Here is a 26,411-nt window from a genome sequence, read left to right as displayed (position 1 = left end):
GTGGTACTTCCCTGTTTCATATTGTGGCGGGTCAGGACTGTTTGGGTTTTGTTTGACAGCTATGTCCTGTTGTTCCAAGCGGCAGCATTACGGTTGCCATGGTTACAGGGTGACGCTCTCTCTCTCTCTCTGTGTTTCCTGGGTGAGAGAGGCTTTTTTGTTGCTGTTGTGCTAAGCTAACAGGCAGAATGCTACAGGCATAGCTCTAAAGAATGTAGCCTCATAGGCAGTGTAGTCTGTGCTGCAGGGAGAATGGACTGCCATACACGTTATGTCTCTGTGAGCGAGGGAGAAAAAGGAAAAGTACGAGCTGTCCAGCTCCCGTTTTTGCTCGATAATAACCACTGCAGCCAAGAAGTGTGCCTGACGAGCCCAGCTGTAAGTAAGCTATTAAGACTCGACTGTACGCTGTGTTCGTGTTTTCCTCCGAAACAATAAGTTCCGTTGGAGCAGCCTTTCAACGCCTCTCTCTGTCTCTCGCAAGCAAAGTTGACCCAGACAACAAAGTAAAGCTAGTTTTCGGCTACGAGCCCGACACGGAATCCGACGTATTAGTCAGAGGTCCCTTTACTACGGTTCGGAGCCGCGAACCTTCAGTAACAGTAATAAATCACAGCAATAGTACATTCACGTAGTTGTAAACAGCATGATAATATATTAAGTAATCCAAAGTATTCAGAATACGTTACTCTCATTGAGTAACGTAACGGAATACATTACAAAATACATTTTGGGGCATTTATTCTGTATTCTGTATTCTGTAATGGAATACATTTTAAAAGTAACCTTCCCAACACTGCTAAGGAGCTACTTGTTAGCATGTCCCTGGGACCATCAGTTGGGCCTAATGTCTCTGCAAGGTAAGATAATGTGAGATTTTTACTGTAAAATGCACAAGTAATTTAATAGGCTCCTTTTCCACTGTTCTGAGTGAAAATTATATAACCTTTGAACACTTGCATTTGTCACTTAACAGCTTTTGTCCTGAGGCGTGTTTGTAAAAAGTAAATTACAATTACAAATTACAATTAATGGTGTTTTATTATTCTGTGGCATTAATATCTACAGTCAGGGTATAAAGGATGCAACTGTGAACCAATCAGACCTCAGAAATGTTTAATTCCATGGCAATATACTAAAACACAGTTACATGTAGTTTTTAAAATGTAACAATCTCTACCCTTGTGATGTCTTGTCAGAAATTTGTGAGCTGTCCCTGTTGGGTTGTTATTATTTCTCCACCTGTTAGTACAAGTTGTTAGCAAGGTCTCCGTAGTCCGTTCATGTTAGAAAGTTTGGATCTTTAACGGGTGCTTTGGCAATATTTAGGGTCTTTTGACTTTACATATGTAAGGTGTCTAAAATTTGCTTATGCTCTGGTTTGGAGGTATAAAATTTAAACTGAACTGAACCAAATGATAAATAGGGGCTTGACTGTTTTTAGCTAAGGTATGTGGGATGGATTAAGCAAGCTTCAGTGCAAAAAATCATATTCTCATCGAGTGAGCAGAGAAGGATTTTACTCCCAACATTGTGCTGGCACAAAGCATATTTACTGCACCTTTCTACTGTGACCTCCATAGCTTCCAGAAAAACTCTCAACCTGAGAGACAACCACCCACATACAGTCCTACCTTAGCAACTCATCTGCACTTTATAATACCCCCAACCCACTGCCCTTTATTCAGAGCAACAGAAAGATAGCACCTCAGAATACCTTCAGAAATACCAAGGGAATACTTGAAGGTTATCATTTTCAGGAAAATATCCTTTAGCGAGGGTTTCATGAGCAAAACAAATTAAAACACATACACCTACACATGCAAAAAAGACATGTTCCATGTCTTACATTGCTATTATTACTGTGATACTGTTACACACTGGTGTAACAAATACACAGATGCACAAAACATATTTCTAGCAGTCAGCATGCTAGAACTTTTGTTTTATGGTAAGTGGATGTTGTCTAAATGTAGGCACAGGAATGCGCTTGTTAGCAATATGCATTCAGCAGCCACTTTGTACACCTGCTCAACTGCTTGTTAATGCAATTGCCTAGTCTTGAAGGAGTTCCCAGAGATGCTGAGCACTTGTTGGCCCTTTTGCCTTCACCCTGCGGCCCATCCAATCCCAAACCATCTCGATTGGGTTTAGGTCAGGTGACTGTGGAGGCCAGGCCATCTGGTGCTGCACTCCATCACTCTCCTTATTGGTCAAACAGCCTTTACACAGCCTGGAGGTGTGTTTGGAGTAATTTTTCTCTTGACAAATAAATGATGGTCCAACTAAACGCAAACTGGATGGGATGGCATGTTGCTGCTGAAGCTGTGGTAGCCATGCCGGCTCAGTGTGCCTTCAATTTTGAATAAATCCCCAACAGTGTCACCAGCAAAGCATCCCCACACCAACCCACCTCCTGCTCCCTGCTTCACGGTGGGAACCATGAATGTTGAGACCATCCGTTCAACTTTTCTGCGTCACACAAAGACACAGCAGGTGGAACCAAAGGCCCTAATCAGACCAAAGAACAGATTTCCACTGGTCTAATGTTCATCCCTTGTGTTTCTTGGCCCAAACAAATCTCTTCTGATTATGCACTTTTGCACAACACAACCGATGGTTCAAACCCCTTTAAGAAGGCAAGAAATTCCACAAACACCCTAACAAGACACACCTGTGAAATTAAAACCATTTCAGGCGACTACATCATGAAGCTAATTGAGAGAAAGCCAAGGATTTGCAGTGCTGTCAACAAAGCAAAGGGTGACTACTTTCAGGAATCTAAAATATAAGACATATTTAGTTATTATTAGAGTTATTTATTATTATTTTCTTTGCTACATTATTCCATATATCTTACTTGATATATTTCACATCTTCAGTTTGTATCTACAATGTAGAAAGAAATACAAATTAAAAAAAGAGGAGATAGATAGTTATGAACACAACAGAACAGCCTTATGTGAAGAAAAATATCACAACCACTGTTCTTTTAAAAAAAAAACTTTTAAAAGATCTCACCAGACCAGAATCAGTATTGTTAAACCTACATCATAACAACGAACTACATAACTAGAATTATATATTTGCAACCTTTTTAAAAGTTAAACCTGCCTGCTTTCATCCTTATGTGCACACATTCAGTTATAGATGGGTGTGCATGGTGATTGGTTGCAAAAATTAGCTGCAGATTCTTGAGATTAAGTAGCACATGCTTTAGAGGTACTGTTTAAACAGAAGAAAACCAGTCCATCTGGTGAGTTCTTTTGTGCAGCATTCTCTTTTCTGTATTTCTAGAGGCAGCATTTTCCTTGCGACCAAATCAACATACTGACTCAAATTATAAACTGTGATGTCGGATCTTATGGGGGCTACTATCTTGCATTTTTGGAGCAAGAGCCCACTCGCTTACCTGCTGGATGTGACTGCGACACACCCAGCTTTTTAATGATTTCTGCTGATAGTTTTATGCAATTGACAGCTTCTTAAATCACGACAAATATAACATAACATGACACTAGAATTAAAAACACAAAAATCTTAACATACAATAGTTTTATACAACATTAAAATCATTCTGTAGCTCGTACAGTTAATGTGTTAAGCTAGCAGTTAAGCTAGCAGTTAGCACATGCACTGTGTAAGAAAACATTTGTTAGCTAGTCAGCAAGTCTACACACTTGTGTTTCTCTCATCACTGGCACCTTGATGAGGCCCAGAGTTATTGTAAATATTAGAATTATCTGGAAATTAAATGTTGATTTCTGAGATTTTAATATTAGACTGAGGATGACGTAAAAAGCTTTACATCCATTACACACTCACAGAGCACTCTGTATCCTGGTACCATATAAATAGAAAATAGAACACTTTAAATAAAATGTTACATTTAAAAGCACATCCGTTAAAAGTTTCAAAGAAGTGTAATTTGTTCTTTCCATTTAACAACAGGACCCAGAGTCCACATTATTATTAACAGCTACACCCTGGGGGTAAAAATGAGTGAGGTAGACCATCGGCACCAAGCCGAGCCTGGATTCCTGGATTGAGAGGTTTGCAGAAATGCCCTCCCTTTTTTTCATCATAGACTTCCTGTACTAAATGATCTGTTGACCCAGTGAGGCAGATATCATGTCAGAAAAATCAGGAGAACTGAAACTGCAGGTACCAAGCAGGACTCAAAGTAAAATCTTCTTTTTTAGAGCCCCAGCGTAGGCTCAGTTGAGAAGAAGGACAAATCGCATTATGAACAGTGTGGTAGCAACCTTTCATACTGAACATTGTTACATCATCACAGAGGCTCTGGAGTTTTGCCAAATTATGTTATTCCCTCCTGCAGAAAATAATAGATTTAAAATGTCTATTATACTCCCTGGTTACTTTGGCATGAATGCTTCTTAATTACTTTATGGTAAATAACACACTATTAGCAAAACACATTCTGAAAGAATTTCATATTAAAGCTTTTTGGCTTATATACATGAAGAATTTTTTACCTTATACTTTTTACCTCTTGTTTTATTTATTTATTTAGTTATGCTGTCAAAAAAAAAAATCTACATAACATTTTATGTATTGCCAGTTTCACTGACAGTACATAATATGTTAGCTTAGTATATGTACTATTTTGTTTAAATCAATTAACTATGGAGTTACTGCAAATTTACACCAATATTACAACAAATAAATGTATTTAGTACTTTTGTCTCTTGTCACTGGGTGGTACTCAGGTCTGAATCTGAGAGGATCTCCTTCAATCAGAAAGAGAAAACCATCACAAACTGTAGAACATCTCACAGACTTCAGGTTCTGTAGCTCTGCGCTTCCTTTTTTTCCAGTCTGCAGTTCTACTGACATGCTCACACAGCTGTTTTTAGATATGTAATAATATTCTTCTGGACAGCAGCTGAAAAAAAGTCCAGCCTGTTGCTCTTGCAGTGCAACACTAATAATAAAAATAGAGTAACAGTAGAGTAAGCTAGTGACTGTGTAGGCCTGCAGATTTTTCTCTGCTTCACATATAAATCACTGCAGTGCCTCATCTTTGGCTGCCTGCTACAGGTCTGAACATCCTTCAGTTTATTGTAGTCAGATATACAGCGTTAATATCTAAACTACATCACTGACTTTTAATTAACATTTAAGCACATCAGAGATTTCTTTAGTCAAGGTAAATTCATTAATGTACACAGATTAGCTTCCAAACATCAGCTTCCTCCCAATAGCTGACTGGTCATCTTAGCTAACTAGCCAATAATGTTAATTACTGATTAGGCTAGATATCACACATTTACCTAATGAAAAACTGTGACGATCCCTTAGATCCCTTATATTGATTTGTCCGGTTTAGTGCGGAATACCTCAGTCTGTCAGTTTGAAGCCCACAGTGGTGGTTATGGAAAGTAAACACTGGACCTTCTTTCAGTGGCCCTACTCTATCTGCAATTCCTGAACAGGGATATGCAAGTTTCTCCGTGACTGCAACTGCTAATCAAAGCTGTCGTCATGACATTTCACAGCATGTTAACAATTAAAATCAAATCAGAAAAAGTGACCCAGTTAACCCAAATCAGCATGATGAGCACTGTTAACAATGGCAGAAAGCATCTTTGGGAAACCTTCTTTTCTTTTAAGTTGATCCAAGTCTCATCCACTAGCATGGAGATAGCGGGTTTACGACCTATACTGCACCCAAACACCAGGGGGCGACATTTTGGCTTCACTTTGGGGCTGCCGTTGGGCAGTCCATGTTTTCTGCAGTCATGTAATGATAAGTGTCACTTTCACATATCTCTGACAGGCCATGCACATACTGACAGGAACACGGCTTAAAGAATTTCACTGTAACAAGCGCTCATATTCACAGTTACTAGCAGTACAATGACTGACAGCATCAACATTCTGGATGGAGGTCATCTATGTGAACAGAGCACTGCATCTCCAGATGCTCTTGCCATATTTGTTAAGTATTTCTTTATTTCCTTACTCCCCAGGTTTTTAAAATGTCATTTATGTCTAATGGCCGTGCTCATTAGCTGCATCTGAAAAACACACTCTGGTCATTACTAGCAACATTTGCAGTCAGGCTTCAAGCCGAATTCTCTTTTTTGAGTCATCCGTCACAGCCCTGTTCCTTGGCAGTTGGCACTAGAAATGACGCAAAGCACAAATCTTCTAATTATCTGCAGCTATCTTTATATGCTTACATTGGTAGTGAATGTGTTTTGACAAGGCTGTTTTATCAGTGTAGCGAGAAACCCAATCTGGAACAACATCCATCATGTTAAGGCTGCCAAGGCCACTTGAGGGACTACACAGGCAGTAGTGCGCTACGAATTGCACTTTACCTTGGCATGATCCCCTTGTGGGGAGAGAAAGAGAGGCATGTGCGCTGTGATGGAGACAATAGCAACTATCTTTCATTATTTACTTGTCCAACTGTCAGATGTGGACAAATATTACAAACAAAAAACAAACAAAAACGTTGGCATGCTGGTGAAGATTGCCCAACGACAACTCCTCAAAATCAAGAAGATAAAAAGTTTCTGCAGCAACCAAGACATCCACTTTTGTCATTGTCAGAATCAACAGAAACCTGGCTTGGTATTTCTACGTTAACGGTGTAAAATAAATAAGTGCTTTGGAATCACACAGTGGCACACTTTTTAGATTCTGCATATTTCTTTAGAGGAGCGTTGTGTGGGTGTGCAACAGCCTGTCCAAGTGAGAAATAGAGAAAGAAGGAAAGTGGGTGGGGGAGCATGCTGGCTATCCTTTGTCAACTGCTCAGTGCCATTTAATGGCCTGTAAACCCCTTTGCTGGAGAAAGAACAGGCAATTAGCATACTGAGTGGATTACAAGATTGCTCTGACTCCTGGATTAATGTGTGCACTTAATCTTCTCTTTGCTAAGCGATTCTTGGATATACAGCTATTCAAGGGAAATGAATTTACCCACCTTCCAAAATACATGAAAAGGAATTTCTTCCATGATGACATCAAAATTGTTATAGTACAGCTACTTAATGCACTGTTGGACTGAACTGACCAAGATTTCTTTTTATCTATTTATGTCACATCAGATGGGAATCAAAGTGGCCCAAGTGCCCCTCTAGGCTAAGTACTCATCAAGTGCTCTTTGTTTGAGTCCAAGTGCCACTACCAATGTCAAGTTTCCCCTATGTGCCAGTTCCAAGTGGGCCACCTTGACTGACATAAAGACCTCAGTCAACATCATAAAATCAGTTTCCTTTAGAAAACACATCATTAAACACATCAGACTGTCCAACAGCAATACCGTATACCGTACCATGTAGCTAACGATTCTGGATTTTCTTTAGAGCATTGTCTCCAAATCTAATATAGCATGAAGTACTAAACATTTCCCTGCCTTTTAGGTACATACTGTTCTAATATTACTTCAAAGCCCCTTATACAGACTCCACTCACCACTGTGTACTAAATGATGCTTTGATACACCATAAACTTACTTAATTCCTTTTTATACAGAGGTTTTGGCATAATGGCATTCAGAAGAGCTCTTCGTGAGGCCTTAGCTTGTTCAGACTAACCCACACCAAGCCAGTGTAATTCCTCTCCAGTGGGCAATTTTTCATATGATGTGGAATATAGGGGGCATAACATCTTACACAACAGCAACGGCAGTCGGAGATGTCAGCTCTTCCACTTACACAAATGTCCATATCTCCGCAGTCGACTTAAAGGTCCCGCAACAAAGCCCCCCATTCTTCTTTTGTATCTTTCCATATAAAAAGTGTGAGGCAGAAAAATGGCACAATATTACAGCCTCAAACAGAGGCTTTACACGCCTACATAACTCTGTGTCCTTGAACTTAAACATTTTCTGAGTCCGTGGCAAAACCATCCCACACAGCACACCATCTCCTTGATTGCTATACACTGGCTATTGTTGCTCTACATCAGGGGTAGGCAACTCCAGGCCTCGAGTGCCGGTGTCCTGCAGGTTTTAGATCGCACCCTGGGTTAACACACCTGAATCAAATGATTAGTTCATTACCAGGCCTCTGGAGAACTTCAAGAAATGCTGAGGAGTCATTTAGCCCTTTAAATCAGCTGTGATGGATCATGGACACATCTAAAACCTCCAGGACACCGGCACTCGAGGCCTGGAGTTGCCTACCCCTGCTCTACATGATAAATACGAGGCTGTACTCCATATCACCTCAAACTTTGGCTGCGTCTCCTGACTGTGCTATCATACTTGAGACACTTTGTCTATTTGCTGGGTTTGATATGATCTTAAATCTATGGCTTACCACCTCACATTAGAATCTTTTACCCTGGAGCGGCGCCCAGAATGAAAAGTACAGCTAACACTCAGAACCAAGGCAGAGCATCATAAAATGGTAAAATGTACACACTGTGGCAGATAATGTCAGAATCATATATTCATTCAATCATTCACAAGAAGCATTTTATTGAAAAAAAATCCTAAATGCTAAAAATACTATTTTGCTGGAGGTAAGCATATACCGGTGGGGGGCAGCACAGTGGCATGGTTAGCACTGTTGCCTCACAGCAAGAAGGTCCTTAGTTTGACTCCAACATCTGGCCAGGGCCTTTCTGTGTGGAGTTTGCATGTGTTCCCCGTGTTTGTGTTGGTTCTCTCCGGGTACTCTGGCTTCCTCCCACAGTCCAAAGAGGTGAATTGGCCACAGGTGTTAATGTGAGTGCGAATGGTTGCCTGTCTCCCTGTGTTAGCCATGCGATAGACTGGAAACCTCTCCAGGGTGTACTCTTTCTTCCTCCTATGACAGCTGGGATTGGCTTCAGCCCCTCTGCAACCCTGATAAGGGTAAGCAGAAGAAAGTGGATGGGTGATAACCATATACCAATGGACCATCATGTTGTTGAGAATTAAAAATCAAAACAAAAAGCTTGTTTGCCTCACAATATTTTTTGAGAAAATGGGTGCAGTAGCAATAGCACAATGTATTGTTCCCTTCCTCTTAATATCAACACAGATTACCGTCTTCACAGCCATTCCCTGCCTCCATCCTTGCAGATAAAAGGCTTTTAGGATGCACCCGTTCAAAAAACTCAAGTGCTGATTCACTGCATTGTGTCAAAAGGGAACAGATGGCTGTGGTGCAGTATACAGTACCTTCACTGTCAATTGAGACGAGTGCTCAGTGTTCCAGCAGCTAGACTGACATGTCGTGAGCTACATTAGGATTTTACATCATGCTTTCATTCCTCAGACATTTTTTTGGGAATACAAAGCTGTAGAAAAAGAGCAAGGACAACAAGCAGAATGAAAAAGAAGGCCTGGATCCCTGGACACATTAAGAATGCGTTTTCTCCTTCGAAATCAATAATGTCTCATTGCCTTGAAGATCGCCAGGAATGCCATCGCTTCCAATTTATTCATTCATTCTTCTCAATGAGCACACTGTGGTGATCCCCTGTTTTCCATCCCATCAGCCCTCCTTCTCTTTCCCAGTCCATCTCATGGGAGGTTCCTTTAAGTTGTTAAAATCTCTTTAACAATGGTATTTGTCTGAAAATAAGTACACACGGTCAGCCCCAGCAGTCTGCAACTAGACCTGGGCGATAGAAGATTTTTTCATATCACGATATGTTTTTTTCATTTCAGGCGATAACGATATATATCACAATATAAGCCAAACAACTATATTTGTAAGATTTAAATGTGCTGTTGCTCACAAGTAAAATGTGAAATAATCAGCAGCTTGTTTTGATTTAAATATTTTTTTCCCATAATAAGTTCAACAGGGTAGATGTACTTAAGGAACATGAGACTTTTTCAGATAAATAAAGGCAAATATTGCAAACTACACAAAAGGCAGCCGCTAAAGCGTTTAAGTTTCAAAATAGAACAAACAAAACAGACTACTAAATTGTCAATTCCACTTAGAAACAAAATATTAATTCTAAAAATAAATCTTAGTTTGTTGAGATTGAGCATGCACCGGTTTATTGTATTTCCAGACTTGCTTTCAGCACAATCGGCACAACAACAACAGTGCGCGCTACTCTGTTTTTTGTCAGACTTGAAATAGCCGAAATACCATCACACTACGGAACTTCTATGGCTCTTCCGTTCGACAGTCTCCCCAGCATTGGAACCATCATCTGTTTTCTCTTCGGTAACCTTCGGTCACGCTCTCGGTTGATTTTTCTCTAGTCGACACACTCATTTCCTCCATTACCTGGGTGGCACGGCGGCTGGCTGCTTGCCAAACAAATACACATGTGACGCTGTGGCTGTGATTGGTTCGGCTCTGCGCTACTTAATTTGGATTGGCTGTTCTTTTTTTTTTTAAGCGGACAAGAGCAGTGAGGCCTATCGCAATAGTTTAATTTTTCTATCGAGAAAAAGTTATTTCGCAATACATATCGTTATCGTTCTATCGCCCAGCTCTATCTGCAACCCTGGGGCCGTAAGTGCTGGATTGTATCAGTAGGAATGAGCTTAAACATTCATGTTTTACTCATCAGGCCTCTATTTAATATGCAGCACTAAGTGGGTATTTTTTCCACACACATCCTTTGCCTCACTTTGTGAAAGCACCTAGTTGAGATGAGGAATCATTTCAACCCACTCTTCACTTTCCAACTTCCCCAAAACCTGCTCGGATTTACCTTCAAGGTGCCCTGCGACAGGTCGAGGTTGAAAGTAGAAGCTACTACACACCAGGGACTTTCTAAAATGTATTTACTCCTTAATTATCGACATTAGCCAGAGACGATGGGAATATTCAGGCTCAGACAGCTGCCGCCAGTTTCCAGCCTCTCTCAGAGTCTTCAGAGTGAACTGAAGACGTGAAATATACTCAGACATCACAGAAAGCTACAACCCACTGTGGGCTAAGAAATCACCAATCACATAGGTAACTTTAGGGGAAAATGCTCATTGCCAGATGTAGTTTTTAAGAATTGGCAGCCATCATATTTTCATCCTGATGCACCTATAAAAGACCATCTGTTTCATGTATTTTTTTAATTTTTTTGGACTAAGCCATAGATTAGCAAGATTCATCTGTTAGTTCTCTCACTGTGAGAATAAAGAATCGTGTTTTATTTTCTGATGACCAAAACACCTGTAACTTCCTTCATTTCCAGAACTTCACAGAAATCTCAGAGGACACTCGTGTGATCGTGTGCTCTCGGTGAATCTCCGTCTGAGTTTGTGCATGTGTGTACACTCGCATCACTTCTGCTGAGCATAACAATAAAACACAGCTGAACTGTGAAACCCTTACTCAGCAACTTTAATGCTGGCTCTGTGAACAATGGGGTCAGAGCTTACAGTAATTTTTGTTCTCTCTGCATCAATATATGATGCTTCACTGGGGGCAATGAGAACCTGTCCAGAGTTATAAAAGTAATCTATTTGTGCCTGGTGAATGAACACACACTCTTTGAGTGAACACACACCCACACATTGCACACCTTTTGACCCTTCAACAATGTGGGGTGTGAAATAGCAAAGCTTAACAGCTCAATTCCTCACAAAACCACTTAAGTCAACTCTGGTTTATTACAGCTAACGTACCATCTGCTTCCCAGGGTGGCTCCTCATTAAATATGGAGGAAATAAATAACATATCTTAATAAAGTATCTCACTTCTGAAGTGCTGAACCTTAATGTGACCAGTCCTAGTAGAGGGGAGGACTAACACAAGTTTGACAGCTCTTTTTTAAAATATATTTGACAGGCTATGGAACATGGTGAGAAATGTAAGAAGTTTTTTTAGAGAGTGCTGCTCCTCCAGACAGTCTTGACAGATAATTTTTATCTGAACACATCCCAGGGAGAGTTGCAGGCTGTGTAGAGCATCAGAACAACCTTAGCCAAACTGAGCAGAGAGTTCAGAGTCTGGACTACTAATCCAAGCAAATAAACAGAGAAACCAAAGGAGAGCAGCCGAGTCGGTCAGAGGAGCAGACCTGAGGTGGAGCATTGGGGATAGATGATGAGCGAGATGGAGGTGTGGCAAAGATGAGTTTTCGAAAAAACCTTCATTAGTTGCAATAATTAACTTATTAATTATTTTTTTATTTTGCTTCAGCCAACTGTGAGGGTGTTTTTAAAGCATAGGCATGTCACCTCTTTAATCTATTTCACAGTGAGTGATCTGGTTTTATACCCTCTTTATTTTAGTGCAACCAAAATGACACATAATCTAAAATTCTTTTTTTAACTTTTCCATAATATTTTCTTCTACAATAACTACATATTTTAGCTGTTTTAGCAATTGTGTTGTGATGTACCTTTTTATTAGTGAATTCAAGTTTATATTTAACTTTATGATGTAATAAATAATCAATGGTATTTAATTAATAATATATAAAATTTGCAAAACTAATAAACCTTCTGCAACATTATCTTAAATCTTAAATACTTCTAATCTAATCTAATCGTTTTTATAATTAGATAATTAGAAAATCCAATGAAAATGAAAATGCAACTTCCTCAGGAAATGACCTCTTTGCCATTGTTGTCACAGGGCATGGTCAAAATGACCCTGGTAATGTAATTTCTAGCATTATAAATTGACAATAATGCAAAGTAATCTCTTGTGTTCATCGATTTGCCCAGACAACTAAAGCCACCATTACTGTCACTGTGTATTAACAGACATATGTTGTGTGGGTGTGTAGATATCTGAGCATAAAAGCATAATAAATTGCTGCTCCTCTGATGCTGCTTAATTTAAGCCAGCCACTTGGGATGGTGTCGTTTATATGAGCATCTGTTTACCGTCGAACACCACTATATGTATTTATGGTAAGATAATATGTCAGAATGGTTTTGTCAAAATATTGTAACCGCAAATAATCACAACTTTAAACACTGGCTGGTACCATTCAAAATGAATGGATTAAAACAAGAGCTGTTAGAGAACGCAAGCTAGTTTTTAAAATATGCTTGGTGTGCAGTGTTGTGGGTTTTCTGAAAGGTGATAAATATTTATTTTTTAATAAGCTGAATTCCTTAGAACAATCACGGCAGAGCTGAGGAAGGTGGCCTTTTATCTGCTTTAGAGGGGTGTGCAGGTGTTGCTCCCTACAAATTTGTTTGCCAACTAGCAAAATTCATTTTTGCTTTTCAGCATTTGTTTAAGCTAAAATATATTTAATAAATCATAATGCAATGTGACTTCCATTCTAACTGGGATATTTAACTGTCCAATTACAAAAATTCTTTGGTGACTGAGTTACATTTCCAAGCTTTCAAATCAAGTCAAATTGTGTAACAATGTATATTTAACCACTAATTCTACAAGAGAAAGCTAAGATCTTTGATCTTGTTGTATCTTGTTTTATTGAAACAGAACACATTAATTCAACACTACAATTCAGCAGTAAAGCTGTTTCAACAGTCTTTGTTTCTCAGTCCATTTAGTTAAGCTTTCACAGTTTAAAGTCCTTTCCAGTTTCTTCAGTTCTGTTGTGCAGAACTTACTTAGACCCTCCCGTCTCCGACAACACTGACAATGGTAATGGTAAACAGTTTGATTTCATTGTATCCACTTCAAAGAAATTTTCACTAACACAGCAGCGCTTACTGACAGGAAAATTCAATAATTCACCTCAGTGACTCACTTAGACGTGTTTTGGGATTCTTTCATGAAGTTTTACATCTTCTTCCAGAGTAAATAGATGTGGACACTCGTCCTACACTCATGACAGATTAATGGCAGCCATAGTTGTTTGTCCTACATTGCCCACCGTAGCTCGGATTATAAAAATTAAATTGGGAGGAATAATAAAACAGAATTCAGTTGCTTGCAATTTGCAATCTACTGCCATCTAGTTGTGAGATTTTACACACTGTACCTTTAAAAAAGACATATTTCAAGAAACTTATGAAAACACTTATGGTTAAGATCCATCCACCTCATCCATTTTCTTCTGCTTATCCAATTTCACATAAAAATCACAAGTTACAACAAAGTCAAGACACTAAAAATTCTTATGAGCAGCTCTTCAAATGTTTCTTCTCTACATGTTTTGCAGAAGCACCTGCACTCTCTGTTGCCTAAGAATAACAGTGACTTCTATTTTATCCCACTGGACACATTGAAGAGCTTTGCAGATGGTCACATGCTGTGTTGCCTTCTTATGAAAAAGCACCACAGGCTACATTTGGGGAGGTACACTCTACAGGCAGGACGCTTTATTGACAGCTCAAATGATAGAGGCTGCTGAAGTCCGCTTCTGGCAAAATGCAACAAAGCTGGCTACTACTTATATATGGCACATTCAATATTCACACCTTACCTCTATCTGTCAAATCTACCTTAGTCTTCCTCCTTTCATTTTATTGTTATATAGTAGAAATTCAAAGAATTTGCCTACATAACTATCTGAGATAATAAATAATTATTTCCTGAAAAGTTCTCTGAATGCATATATTTTTAAGTTTTTTTCCTTAATAGAAAAAAAGTTTGGATAATATGCCACATTAGTGTTCTGTTGATTTATGATCTAAGAAGTTACGTGTTATCATCCTCCAGCTTAGTAGTGACTTTCAAATGCACTATGCAACCATGAAGACCCTTTACCCCTGCAGCAGCTCCAGAGCCGGGTGACCCTAATTACAGTGTTGGCTTTGCTGCCAAACCATCTCATTGGAAACCAGCCACAGCTTTGGCGACCCTGGCATACGAGCTGCTCCCAATGGAAAGCAATTTAATGCTTGACTGCTCAAGGAACAAAATATATGCAGCACAAGAAATCCCTTAGATAAATTAGAGTAGGCAAGTGGACTCTGTTAGACCTTTATTTGAGGCCGTATAAGCCACATGTCACCTTAGAGGTGGCATGAAACCAAAACATGGCAGAAAGCAGCTGAGTTCTATTACCAAGCAGTGAGAGACTTCTAAAAGAAGAGCGGTGCACCAACATCCTGACAGGAGGAAAACCCAGCTGTACAGTACAGTCGAGTTTCAAAGCAACCAACTAAGTTAGGATTGTTTATTTTTGCCATTTTTGAAAAGAAAAGACTTCCAGGAATAATACATGGCTAGACTGTTGTTTAAGAGAAAATAATTACTCCTCCAATGAAGTACTTGAAGTGAATGAAGTAATGACGTACGTGTTCTGTTTTTCATTCAGCGAAAAACAAAACCTAATGTTGTTCCTGCTCCCAACTACCTAGTGATATAACACAGTATTAAATCAAGTAATAAACAAGAATATTAAAAGCTCCCCTATAAAGTTTCTTGTTCATCTGCATTCTAAGAAAAAAATGTAATGAATCATATTCACATAAGTTTTGACCACAAAGTAAGTGCTCTCTGAATTCCTCAGTGAAGTAGGATTAAAATAATAAGCAGGTGGAGAAGACAATCATTTCTCTTTCTTCTTCTGTTTATTGCTCATTAAGCCACTGTCTCTGCATAATTCATCCTTTTTATACTAGATAAAGGCAATTTACACCTCATGCCATAATTCTGATACAAGTGACAAAGTCTGGCAGCAATCTGACTTAACAATTTGCACATAGTATGCTGATTTGACAAATCAGTGGTCAGTAATTCGAACAGCGACCGTTTCTGTTATATAACTTTCATTTATTTTTTAATAATTTGTTCTTATTAACACTGAACTTACCAGACTGGACTGTGTCTTACTGACAACCTTCAGGCAGTGCTACCTGATTTGTTAATTAAATTATTCATTTCTGTTTTTGTAATGTAATGCAATGACCAAGTACTGAAATCAGCTGTACTTTAGTGACAGGTCAGAGTTGTTAAGGGGACTTAACAACTGGAAATGAACCAAAAGTATAAGATGTCCTGACTTATCATTCTAATAAAGATATTGTTTCTAAATGCTTTTAAGGTATTGCCGCTCATATATTGAAGATCATAGTAATTTTCTCAGAAATACTTCAAAAGTTGTAACAGAAAATGACCCTCTCAAGTATAGTGGGAAGTATGGTTCAGAAGCAAATTAGGCTGGATTTTGAGGTGCTCAGTTAGAGTTAAGACCACGGTGACCTTTAGATTGAAACGATGTCCTGGGGAGTCAGACCCATTAAGCACAGTAGCCAGAGTGAGACCCACATTGAGAATCCATCTCTTTAGATTAGCCAACAGCAAACAGGCCAATGACTCCTGTCTCCTGCCTGGGTGGAATGACGTATGCAATGCCTTGAAGCAGGCTTGACAATATAGTACCATTTTCCCTTCTGAGAATTGGAGTTGTGCTTCCATCTAACCTTTTTTTATTTTTTACAAAAACATACAAAGGATACATACTTTCCCACTAGGCAAAGATAAGACTAGACCACATTGTAATTGTGCTCGCACTAGGCACAGTTGCTTTGTTCAATTTGTTTGTACCATTGTCTATTCTTGCCACTTGCCCGTAAGCCTCACACAGCCCTTAACGACTGAAATGGGAAAATTTTAAGATCGCGCTACTTCTACTTCTTCCAGGCCAAGTATGCATGTCGCTCTTGCACTTTCCGTCTCTCTCTTCGTGTATACACACTTGAAAAGGCCTCATGCTGAGCAAAATCAAGTTCATGATTTTGTGCACTTTGCGGCTCCATCCTCTCATATGTACTATAGATTTGTTATTTACCAATCTCATCAGTTTTCACAGAGGAAGCTGTTGTCTAGGAATTTGTGGAGTAGCGATCACACTATATGATCTATGTGCTCTAGTGCAACTGAAGCTCTCCGGGGCTTACCTACCCGACCGGGGACAGTTTGCTGTGCCTGGGCATGACACACAGAGATCACAGTAGACAAACAAACTGGACTTTGAAGGTCACTTTGCTTGTGAGTATGACCTTAGCTGTTGCAGAATGTTATCTAAACCTTTACATATATATACTGTAGATCTACTGTACATCTAAAATACAGCTGAATTAGAAGACAAATGATTGCAGACTTACTCATTTATATATTCAACTCAGTGTCATCCCATCATCACATTTTTAGGGTTTCTATAGTCAGTAACTGATAATAAATACTTTCAATACCTAATGGTTATTTTTTCTGTTGCCCAAAGCTGCATAGTATGATTTTACATGGCTCAGAAACTAAGAGGAGTATTAAAAAAGAGACATAGTGAGACCACAAATCTAACAGCCTACTGTATTGCAAAATACATTATCCTAGTAAGCACAGGCAAAAATGTCTGATTTAAGCGGGCTGATTAAATTAATTAAATGTTGTTACCAACTCTACAAACATTTCTCTTCTAATGGCCTTTCCAACTTACACATGGTGTGCAGAGTCCACTGAATAGCTGTCTTTTTATTTATTTTTTAAAATTTAATTTATTCTTTGTCTGGGAGGATAAGCGGAGCACAGCTGAGTGACTATTTCAGGTTTGTTAATATTCTGCTTTGTTTACATTTGAAAGCTTCTTGAATTTTTAAGAGGATATATAAAGAAAGATTTCATCAATTTTTGGGGGGGGGGTTGTTTTCCAACAATTTAACACAGTATAATTTTTTGTGTGATTTTATTTTGTATTCATATTTAGGTTATTTATTTGAAACTGACCAAAGAAAGACTTCACATTTTAGACCAGCCAGAATTAGGATTTTGTTTATTATATATAACTAATACCTAATTTTATTATTTAAAATAGTGTTCTGTAATGTTCAACAGCACACTCATCATGTTCAAATTCTGACAGAACAGAAAACAAATATTTAAAATCTAAATTAACTATAAAGTATAACTTCAGTTAGGAGTAAAAATGACATTTTAAGCTTGACAGAAAAAGCTATTTTATTTATATTGACTATTGATTTATATCTGTCACTACTATACTACTATCTCTACCAGCCCTATGTCAGTGTTTTACTCTAAAGGTAACACCAAGTCTGTAAATGATTCCAAGCAATACCCTTTTGTAGTACAGTTTGTTGTTGAACAGTCATCTAGGTTTGCCTCTAAGTACTGAGTATATTTACCCTCTATCCAGTGCTATGCTTTGTTGCACTCTGTGAAACAAGGAAGAATTCAATTACATGGTGGCCGAGGCCCTGACAAGAGCTCACTCTTGTTTCAATCACCCCACAGGTAGATATGGGGATGAGAGGAAGTGGCATGCCAGTTACCACACCATGGACCACAAGGAAGCAATGAGGCGTAAGGAGGCGCTCAGAAGGTGGTGGTCAGTGGCATGGAAAGACCAGCAGGAGCAGGAGTCCTGTTCATCAATAAACAGCATCTTTGTCTGTTAAGAGAACTTTATTTAGAAAATCTAGAAATATAAAACACGAAGATGGGCAAAGTAACAGTGTTTCAAAAGAAACAAAATAAAGTAGATAATATCAAAATTGCATGTTTGGAGTTCTGTATAAATTTAATATTATATTTTAATGACCCAATGCACGGCATGGAGAAAAAACTATTTTAAGTATGGTACTTTGCAATATTTTATGGCCTTTTTATTCCTAAGTTGCATTAGCTTTTTTTTTCTTGCTTTTTTCAAAGAATTCTCCAGTTCAATTTTACATTAAGCACATTTGAAAACTAATGGATTCATGAATAGACTCAAAGAAAAAGAACACCATCAATCACCACTATTGCCACACTTTTCATTGTGTTCATAAACAACATACAAACAACTGTGGGTCCATGGCTGCAGAGCCCATTTAAGGCACTAATCAACCATGTTATGAGTCCACAATGATAATTAATGGGTTATACTGGTAGTCGGAGGGCATCATGGAATCAGAGCAAACTGTTGTTTGTGAAGCCCTGTATATTTCTCCATTTTCCTCTCCATAATGTGCTATCATTGTGTGCATTTCTTGGGGCAGGACTGTCTCCGGTGATTGAATGCCACTGTGTCCTGGAGGAATCCAGATCATTTAACTGCTATTGTCTTCAGTTCCCTATGGACACTTTTGTGTGAATGTCTGTGTGCTTGCGCATATTGCCTATAAATGATATAAATGGTTAAAGCCTATAGAGGGATATTGGGAAAACAAAAACATACCAACAGGCTGGCTGACAATGACAGTTTACTAAAGAGTGGGGTGTTAAAAGGTGCATGGGAGGCAACTTTTATCAATGCTGGTGAGAAAGTGTAAAAAAAAGCAATACTGATGTCTTAAGTCTGATGAAAAAAAAGATAAAGACAAAAGGTATCAGATAAAGACACATACTTTTACATACATTCTATTCAAAGTACAGGATGTCTGAACAGACAATTGTTTTGGTTTTGGTCATTTTGGTCAATTATGTTCATTCTTACAAAAGCACTAATCACTGAAATTTTCTATTTTAACCTGGCAATGACTTGTGAAATCAGACTATGCACAAGTCTGGGGCCACCATTAACTTCTTTAAATGTATTATTTTAGAGATTGTAAACAGATTATGGAACAACCAAAAAGGCAAAAAAATTTAAAAGAATCAGCAGCTATGGAGCATTTTAACATGACATCTCCCATGGTGGTTAGTTAGACCCTCCCTGCTAACCAATCCTCGGATATGAGCAAGAGAGAGATAACTGAAGCCACACCGGGTCGGACTTTGCCGGGATTAACAAAATCCTTGTATGGTGATAAGGAACCAGGACACATTGATGAGATATAGCTATATCATAGCTGAGATAGATGAGGTACTAACAAATGCACAATATAAATGCCATGGCAAGAGGGAGCCAGGACGCCAGCTCGGGAGGGGGGGGATGTCCTCACTCCACCCGAGATTGGGTACCAAGATTCAAGTACAACAGAAGGATTGTTGAGTGCGAGAGCAGGTGACCGGAAAGATAAGATCATGGGAAAGCTGCAAACCTGAACCCTCCATAGCTCATTACCAAGACAATGTGATATCAGAACGCCGATATTGCCAGACAAGCCCGTATCATGCGTAAAGAAAAGAAAATCCAAGCAACATGGACAAGAAATTGCAAAGTGATGATAAAGCTCAATGGAACACCAGAAGAAGCCAAGGTTCTGCCAAGATCAGGGATACTCATGATTTGGACAACTACGGAGGATGATTACACTGTTGCGGTCGGATGGCAGAAGGTCTGTTATGATGTGTTTGCTAACAACTAGCCGAACTTATTCAAAGAAAGACACTATTTCCGACTGTCGGAAGGGGAAAATGGCAAGGTATGAGACAGTAGACTGGAAGAGTATTACTGTGAAGCTGCAGGTGGATATGGAACTGGGACCGACGGTGTTACCATTATGCGCGGAGACGAGATATAGATCTGAGCCGCAGTTATGTATGGATCAGAAAGAACTGTATAGCTATGAGTGGTTTCCCAAAATATGTTGTGAAATACTTGGGTATGTCATAAGGATAACAGACATTTAAAGAATACCCAATCACAATGACTGAAGATTCAGATTACAAATTACATGATTTTGAAAATAATATTGATCCAGAAAGGAATGTGCTTAATGCAATTAATGTTACATGCGAGTATTATACTGAGAATCAATTTAGGGATAATGTTGACTTAGGCAATACATTTTCATTAATTCATTTCAACTGTAGAAGCCTCTATAAAAGTTTTGTTCTGATCAATGATTTTTTGAATAATCTGAAAGGCAAGTTTAAAGTGATAGCACTATCAGAAACATGGATAGATGAGGAAAGGGGTTGGGACTTTCACATTGATGGGCATGAATTACATCATATAAACAGATCTAATAAGAAGGCAGGAGGTGTGGCACTTTTTGTTGATAGTGATTTGAAATGTAAACTGGTTGAATATATGTCTGTGGCTATTGATGATTTAATGGAGTGTGTGACAGTAGAAATAGAAATGGAAAGAAAGAGTAATATAATTTCTTGTATGTATAGGAGGCCTGGGACACTGATAGAAAAATTCACAGATGTAGTAGAAGTTTTATTGAGCAAGGTAAAGGGAAACAAGACATTCTGTATTTGCGGTGATTATAATATTGATTTTTTTTAAAAATGTCCAATCATAAGGCATCATCAGATTTTTTTTGAGTTATTATTTGGAAGAGGGTTCTACCCTCTGATTACTAAACCTAGTAGAATAACTGAAAAGTCAGCTACTTCAATTGATCATATTTTCATTAATTGCTTGGAGAGCAACATTATAAGTGGTCTTGTCATAAATGACATAAGTGATCATTTACCTGTTTTTGTTACTTTAGATTATAAAATGACACAAAAGGAGGAAGTGTGTGTCGACAGATATATAAGAATTAGAAATGATGACGCAATAAATAAGTTCAGGCAAGGTCTTATGAAAGAAGATTGGAATGAGGTTTATGTAGATGATGTCAATGCTGCATACGAGGCATTCTTAAATACTTATTTGGTTTTGTATGAAAATCACTGTCCACTGGTATTATATAAGCAAAAGAAAAAGAAAACTACTGGTAAACCATGGATAACAAAAGGACTAAAAAATGCATGTAAAAAGAAAAATAAATTGTATAGAGATTATATAAAACTTAGAACAAAGCCTGCTGAAATGAAATATAAAGTTTATAAAAATAAGTTAGTATTAATTATCAGAAAGGCTAAGAAAGAGTATTATAATAAATTATTTTACAAAAACAAAAATAATGTTAAGGGTACTTGGAATATCTTAAAAAACGTATTGGGTAATAAATATACATCTTTAAATTTACCTACTTACTTTAATAAGAAAAATAAGGTCGTAAGTGATATGAATGAAGTGGTAAATGAATTTAATTCTTTTTTTGTAAATATTGGGCCTAATCTGGCAAACCTAATTAGAAAACAGGATGATTCAGAATGGAAAGGAGACAGCAGAGTGGTACAGTCTATGTTTTTAGGGGAAATCATTGAAAAAGAAATCATAGCTATTGTAGCAAAATCTAAAAACAAGACATCCACTGACTGTGATGGGTTAGACATGGTCATTGTAAAAAAGACCTTGGATTGTATAATCAAACCTCTCTGTTATATTTTTAATCTCTCATTTTATATGGGTGTATTTCCAGACCGAATGAAAGTGGCAAAAGTTATCCCTCTTTATAAATCAGGAGACAGACATAGTTTTAATAATTATAGACCAGTATCGCTATCGCAGTTTTCTAAAGTGCTTGAAAAACTCTTTGCACAAAGATTTGATAGTTTCATTGAAAAACATCAACTGTTAAGCGAAAGTCAGTACGACTTTCAACGGAACAGATCAACAGCAATAGCATTAATGAATGCTATTGAAGACATCTCATCAGCAACACATCATAATAAATATACTATAGGGGTATTCATTGATTTAAGAAAAGCTTTTGACACCCTGCAACACTCCATCTTGATTTCTAAGTTAAGTACTTACGGTGTGAGAGGAATAGTATCGAACTGGTTAAGCAGCTATCTAGATAATAGGTTTCAGTATGTGCAGTGTTTAGGCAATGTATCTGATAGAATGAAAATAGAATGTGGGGTCCCTCAAGGTTCTGTTTTAGGACCAAAACTTTTTAATTTATATATAAATGACATTTGTGATGTGTCAAAAATGTTAAATTTTGTTTTGTTTGCAGATGATAGAAATTTTTATTGTTCCGGAGAAAACCTGAAAGAATTGGCTAAAATTATGGTTACTGAAATGAAAAAAATTAAAAAATGGTTTGATGTAAATGAGTTATTGCTGAATTTGGAAAAAACAAAGTTTATGATATTCGGAAACCGTGTAAAGGAGGAAGAGATAGTATTATCTATAGAGGGAGTAATGATTGAAAGAGTGACAGAATTCCATTTTCTGGGTGTAATAGTGGATGACAAGTTAACATGGAAATCACACATTGAACATGTTAAAAAAAAGTTGGCTAAAAGTATTTATATCTTGGGTAATGTAAGATATATATTAGATTACAAGACAATGAGAATATTATATTTTTCATTGTTTCTACCCTATCTGAGTTATTGTGTTGAAGTATGGGGGAATACATATGTGACTAATATGAAACCATTATATTTATTACAGAAGAGAGCGATTCGAATTATGCATAATGTTAAATATAGAGAACAATAGTTTGTTTATAAAATCAAAATTATTAAAACTAGAAGACATAGTGAAATTACAGACATTAACTTTTATGTTTAGGGCAAAAAATAAAACACTACCTCTTAAGTTACAAAGTTTATTTGTATTGTGTTCAGAAAATGGGGATGGCAGAAGGAAGTTTTATTTTAAGCACCGGTTTGCTCGAACCACACAAAGGCAAATGTGTCCAACAGTCATAGGCATAAGAAACTGGAATTCTCTCAGTGATCATCTTAAGTGTTGTACAAATGTTTCTCAATTTAAAATCTGCTATAAGAATAAAATGATAAACCAATATGAAGAATTTGAAAATAATAGAATTTAATTGTAGAAAAATGATCCTTTTAGTTTGAGATTTAGTGGTATTGCTCATTGCTGAGTATATTGTTCTGTTTACTTTGTTTTGTTTTGTTATGTGCGGAATATTGTCAGAGTGTAATTTTGGTTGTAAGTGCCTACTTGTATTATCACAGATAGGGGGCAGGTGTCAATAGGAATTTATTCTTCTTCCTGCTCCTTTTCATGCATGGAAACGGTTTTACTTTAATTGAAAGGAAGGTTGTGTATGGGAAATGAATTACGGCTGTACCATGTGTGAAACAAAAATAAATAAATAAATAAATATCCTCTGAAGGTCTACTAGAAGACGTGAATGCAGCATTGCGGGCAACCATCACAGTGGCAGACATCTAAGAAAGGGTCTCCAGGATGAAGAATTGGACAGCATCAGGCCCTGACATGATTCATGCCTACTGGCCGAGAAGCTCTCTGCACTCCTTGAGCACCTGGCAGCACACATGAACCAGGTGATAATAGATGAAGCACACCCAGAATGGCTAACTAAAGACATCAGGACTGACCCATCCAACTACTGTCCAATAACCTGTCTCAGTACCACATAGAAGCTCCTGTCAGACATCATAGTGGGTAAAATGGACAGGCACATGGCTCAATACATGAGCTCTATCTACCACAGACTAGTAGTAGAGCAGTAGACTGAGACTGCAAGACCAGACTGACCAACCTGTTCATCACCTGGATTAACTACAAGAAAGCCTATGACTCAGTGCTCCACAAATGGGAATCACGAAGAGGCCTCTAGGAAAGCCGCAACTGCCAAATACCTGCAGAGGGAAAGGCGTGAGGAGTCAGGTGAATGGAAAGAACAAGATTTGGGCAGTTAACACCTACACTCTGTTGGTAATCAGATAACCCCCTGGAATAATAATAATAAGGTGGCCAAAGCGGAGGTAGAAGCCACTGACATCAAGACAAGGAAGCTCCTGACCATGCATGGAGGGTTTCAAGTCAAGTCCAGCACTCTGAGACTGTACCCTAACTGAAAATATGGAGGACGTGGACTGGTGAGTGTCAGAACCATTGTTCAGGATGAGACAACAAAGATTCATTGGTACATCAGAAAGATGGCCACAACCAACCATGCAATTAGAGAATACCTCAGGCAGCAGAAACATGAGAAAGAAGAGGAGGAAGGAGAAGAACCATCATGAAAGAACAGGCCCCTGCACGGTATGTATGACAGGCACATAGAAAAAGTGTCAGATATGCAGAAATCCTACCGGTGGCTGGACAAAGCTGGACTGAAAGACAGCACAGATGCACTAACCATGACAGTACAGGAAGAAGCTCTCAGGACAAGATCGATAGAGGATGGGATTTACCACACCAGGCAAGACCCCAGCTGCAGGCTGTGTAAAGTTGCCCGTGAGAGAATCCAGCACATAACATACATGGAACGCCATAGCCAGTTAGCTGGCATAGTATACGGAGACATCTGTGTTAAATATGGCTGTAAAGTCCTGAGGTCAAAATGGGACATGCCCAATAGGGTGGTCGAGAATGACGGAATAAGATCCTGTGGGACCTCCAGGACATCACAAACTGTTGATGGCTTACCAGCCAAACATAGTAGTGGTGAACAAGCAGAGGAAGATATAACTATAACGCGGTTCACCTTTCGCAGCCTTGCAGTTTCGCAGATTTTTTTCTTTTTGTGCAATTTTGCATGCTTTTTTTTTTTTTACAGTGCATTGTGTTCTGTTTCCTGATTGGCTGTAGACCATTGTCAGTCAATCTCATGCTGTGGTCCTGTACAGTACAGAATGCATTCAGCTTGTTAAAATTACATACATCTTCTATCGCTAGCAGTGTGACTCTGAAGTGCTGTACTGTATGTTTGCAAGTTTTCTCCCCAAAAGCACAGCAATGTCGATGAAACATTTTCCACCGTCAAAGGAACCTGTGGGTGTCTTGGTTTCATTCTATAATACTGGACTTATTTTTCTATGAAAGTTTGAATTTTGAGAGTGTTTAAACAAGACAGAAAAGTGTGAAAATTTTCATGCCTGTCTGGTTTACAGCTTTAAAACATCTATAATAATTGTTAAAAATGAAGTTGGCTACTTCACGGATTTCACCCATCGCGGCTTAGTTTTAGAACGTAACTACAGTGATAAACGAGGGACCACTGTATATCCAGCAGAGCTCTGGAGGACCTTCAACAGCATTCCAAGAGAGAGTGGGGGCATTGAGACCAAATGGACCATGTTCAGCACCTCCATTGCCGAAGCCACTGCACTGAGCTACGCAAGGTGGTTGATGCCTGTCGTGCTGGTAACCTCCAAACCAAATAGTGGACACCAGAGGTGAAGGGAGCCACCAGGCTGAAGGAGTCCTATCGGGCAGCTGATAGCTACCGACGGGCCATGCAGAAAGTGGCTCGGGCAGTGGCTGAAGCAATAACTCGAGTGTGGGAGGAGTTCAGAGAGGCCATGGAAAAAGACTTTCGGATAGCATTGAAGAGATTCTAGCAAACCATCAGGCAACTCAGGAGGAGAAAGAAGTGCTCTACCTTCTGAGTTTGACTGAGAAAATTGTCAGGCGGAAGGAATACTTCGAGGACCTCCTTAATCCCACTGGCACGTCTTCCATGGAGGAAGTAGAGTCTGGGGACGAAGGGGATGACTCACCTATCTCCAGGAGCAAGGTCACTAAGGCAGTTAAACAGCTCCTTGGTTGCAGAGCCTCTGGGGTGGATGAGGTCCACCTGAGTTCCTGAAGGCTCTGGATGTTGTAGAGCTGTCTTGGTTGACACACCTCTACAATGCCTCTACAATGTTGAGTGGAGATGAGGGGCGGTACCTCTGGATTGGCAGACTGGGGTGCTGGTTCCCCCGGGTCCTCCGGTCCCCTTTCTTTCCTGATGTGTAACCTAATGGGTAGGGGAGACAACGTATAGCATAAGTTGAGAACAAGATTGCCTTACCTTGATAATGTGCCAGAAAAAGAGTCCTCAGGTATCCTGAGTGCCCTTTTAAAGATATTCCAAACAGGAAAATATTTGATTTAATAATTGTAATTATTGTAATTATGTCTACAATATTGAT

The 26,411-nt window shown here is 38.6% G+C and overlaps 1 protein-coding gene across 9 annotated transcripts in view; it reads right to left on the bottom strand.

The window, feature by feature from the left end:
- Positions 1–26,411, bottom strand: part of LOC146515035 (alpha-1,3-mannosyl-glycoprotein 4-beta-N-acetylglucosaminyltransferase C-like) — a 114,992-nt gene that overhangs the window by 64,180 nt on the left and 24,401 nt on the right. For 4 of the 9 annotated variants that reach the window (XR_014874973.1, XM_085165622.1, XM_085165619.1 and 1 more), the window contains exon 2: positions 25,995–26,236. The exons of 3 other annotated variants lie outside the window; for them this stretch is intronic. The gene's annotated coding sequence lies outside the window, so the exon portion shown is untranslated. Of the gene's footprint in view, positions 1–795; positions 26,237–26,411 lie in introns of all 9 variants that reach the window. 2 more of the 9 variants (XR_014874974.1, XM_085165620.1) reach the window with 2 other exon arrangements.

This window comes from Neolamprologus multifasciatus, chromosome 7, assembly GCF_963576455.1.
Source record: "Neolamprologus multifasciatus chromosome 7, fNeoMul1.2, whole genome shotgun sequence".
Lineage (NCBI taxonomy): Eukaryota > Metazoa > Chordata > Actinopteri > Cichliformes > Cichlidae > Neolamprologus > Neolamprologus multifasciatus.
Note: the sequence above shows the minus strand (reverse complement) of the source record. Positions and strands in the feature narration are given on the sequence as shown.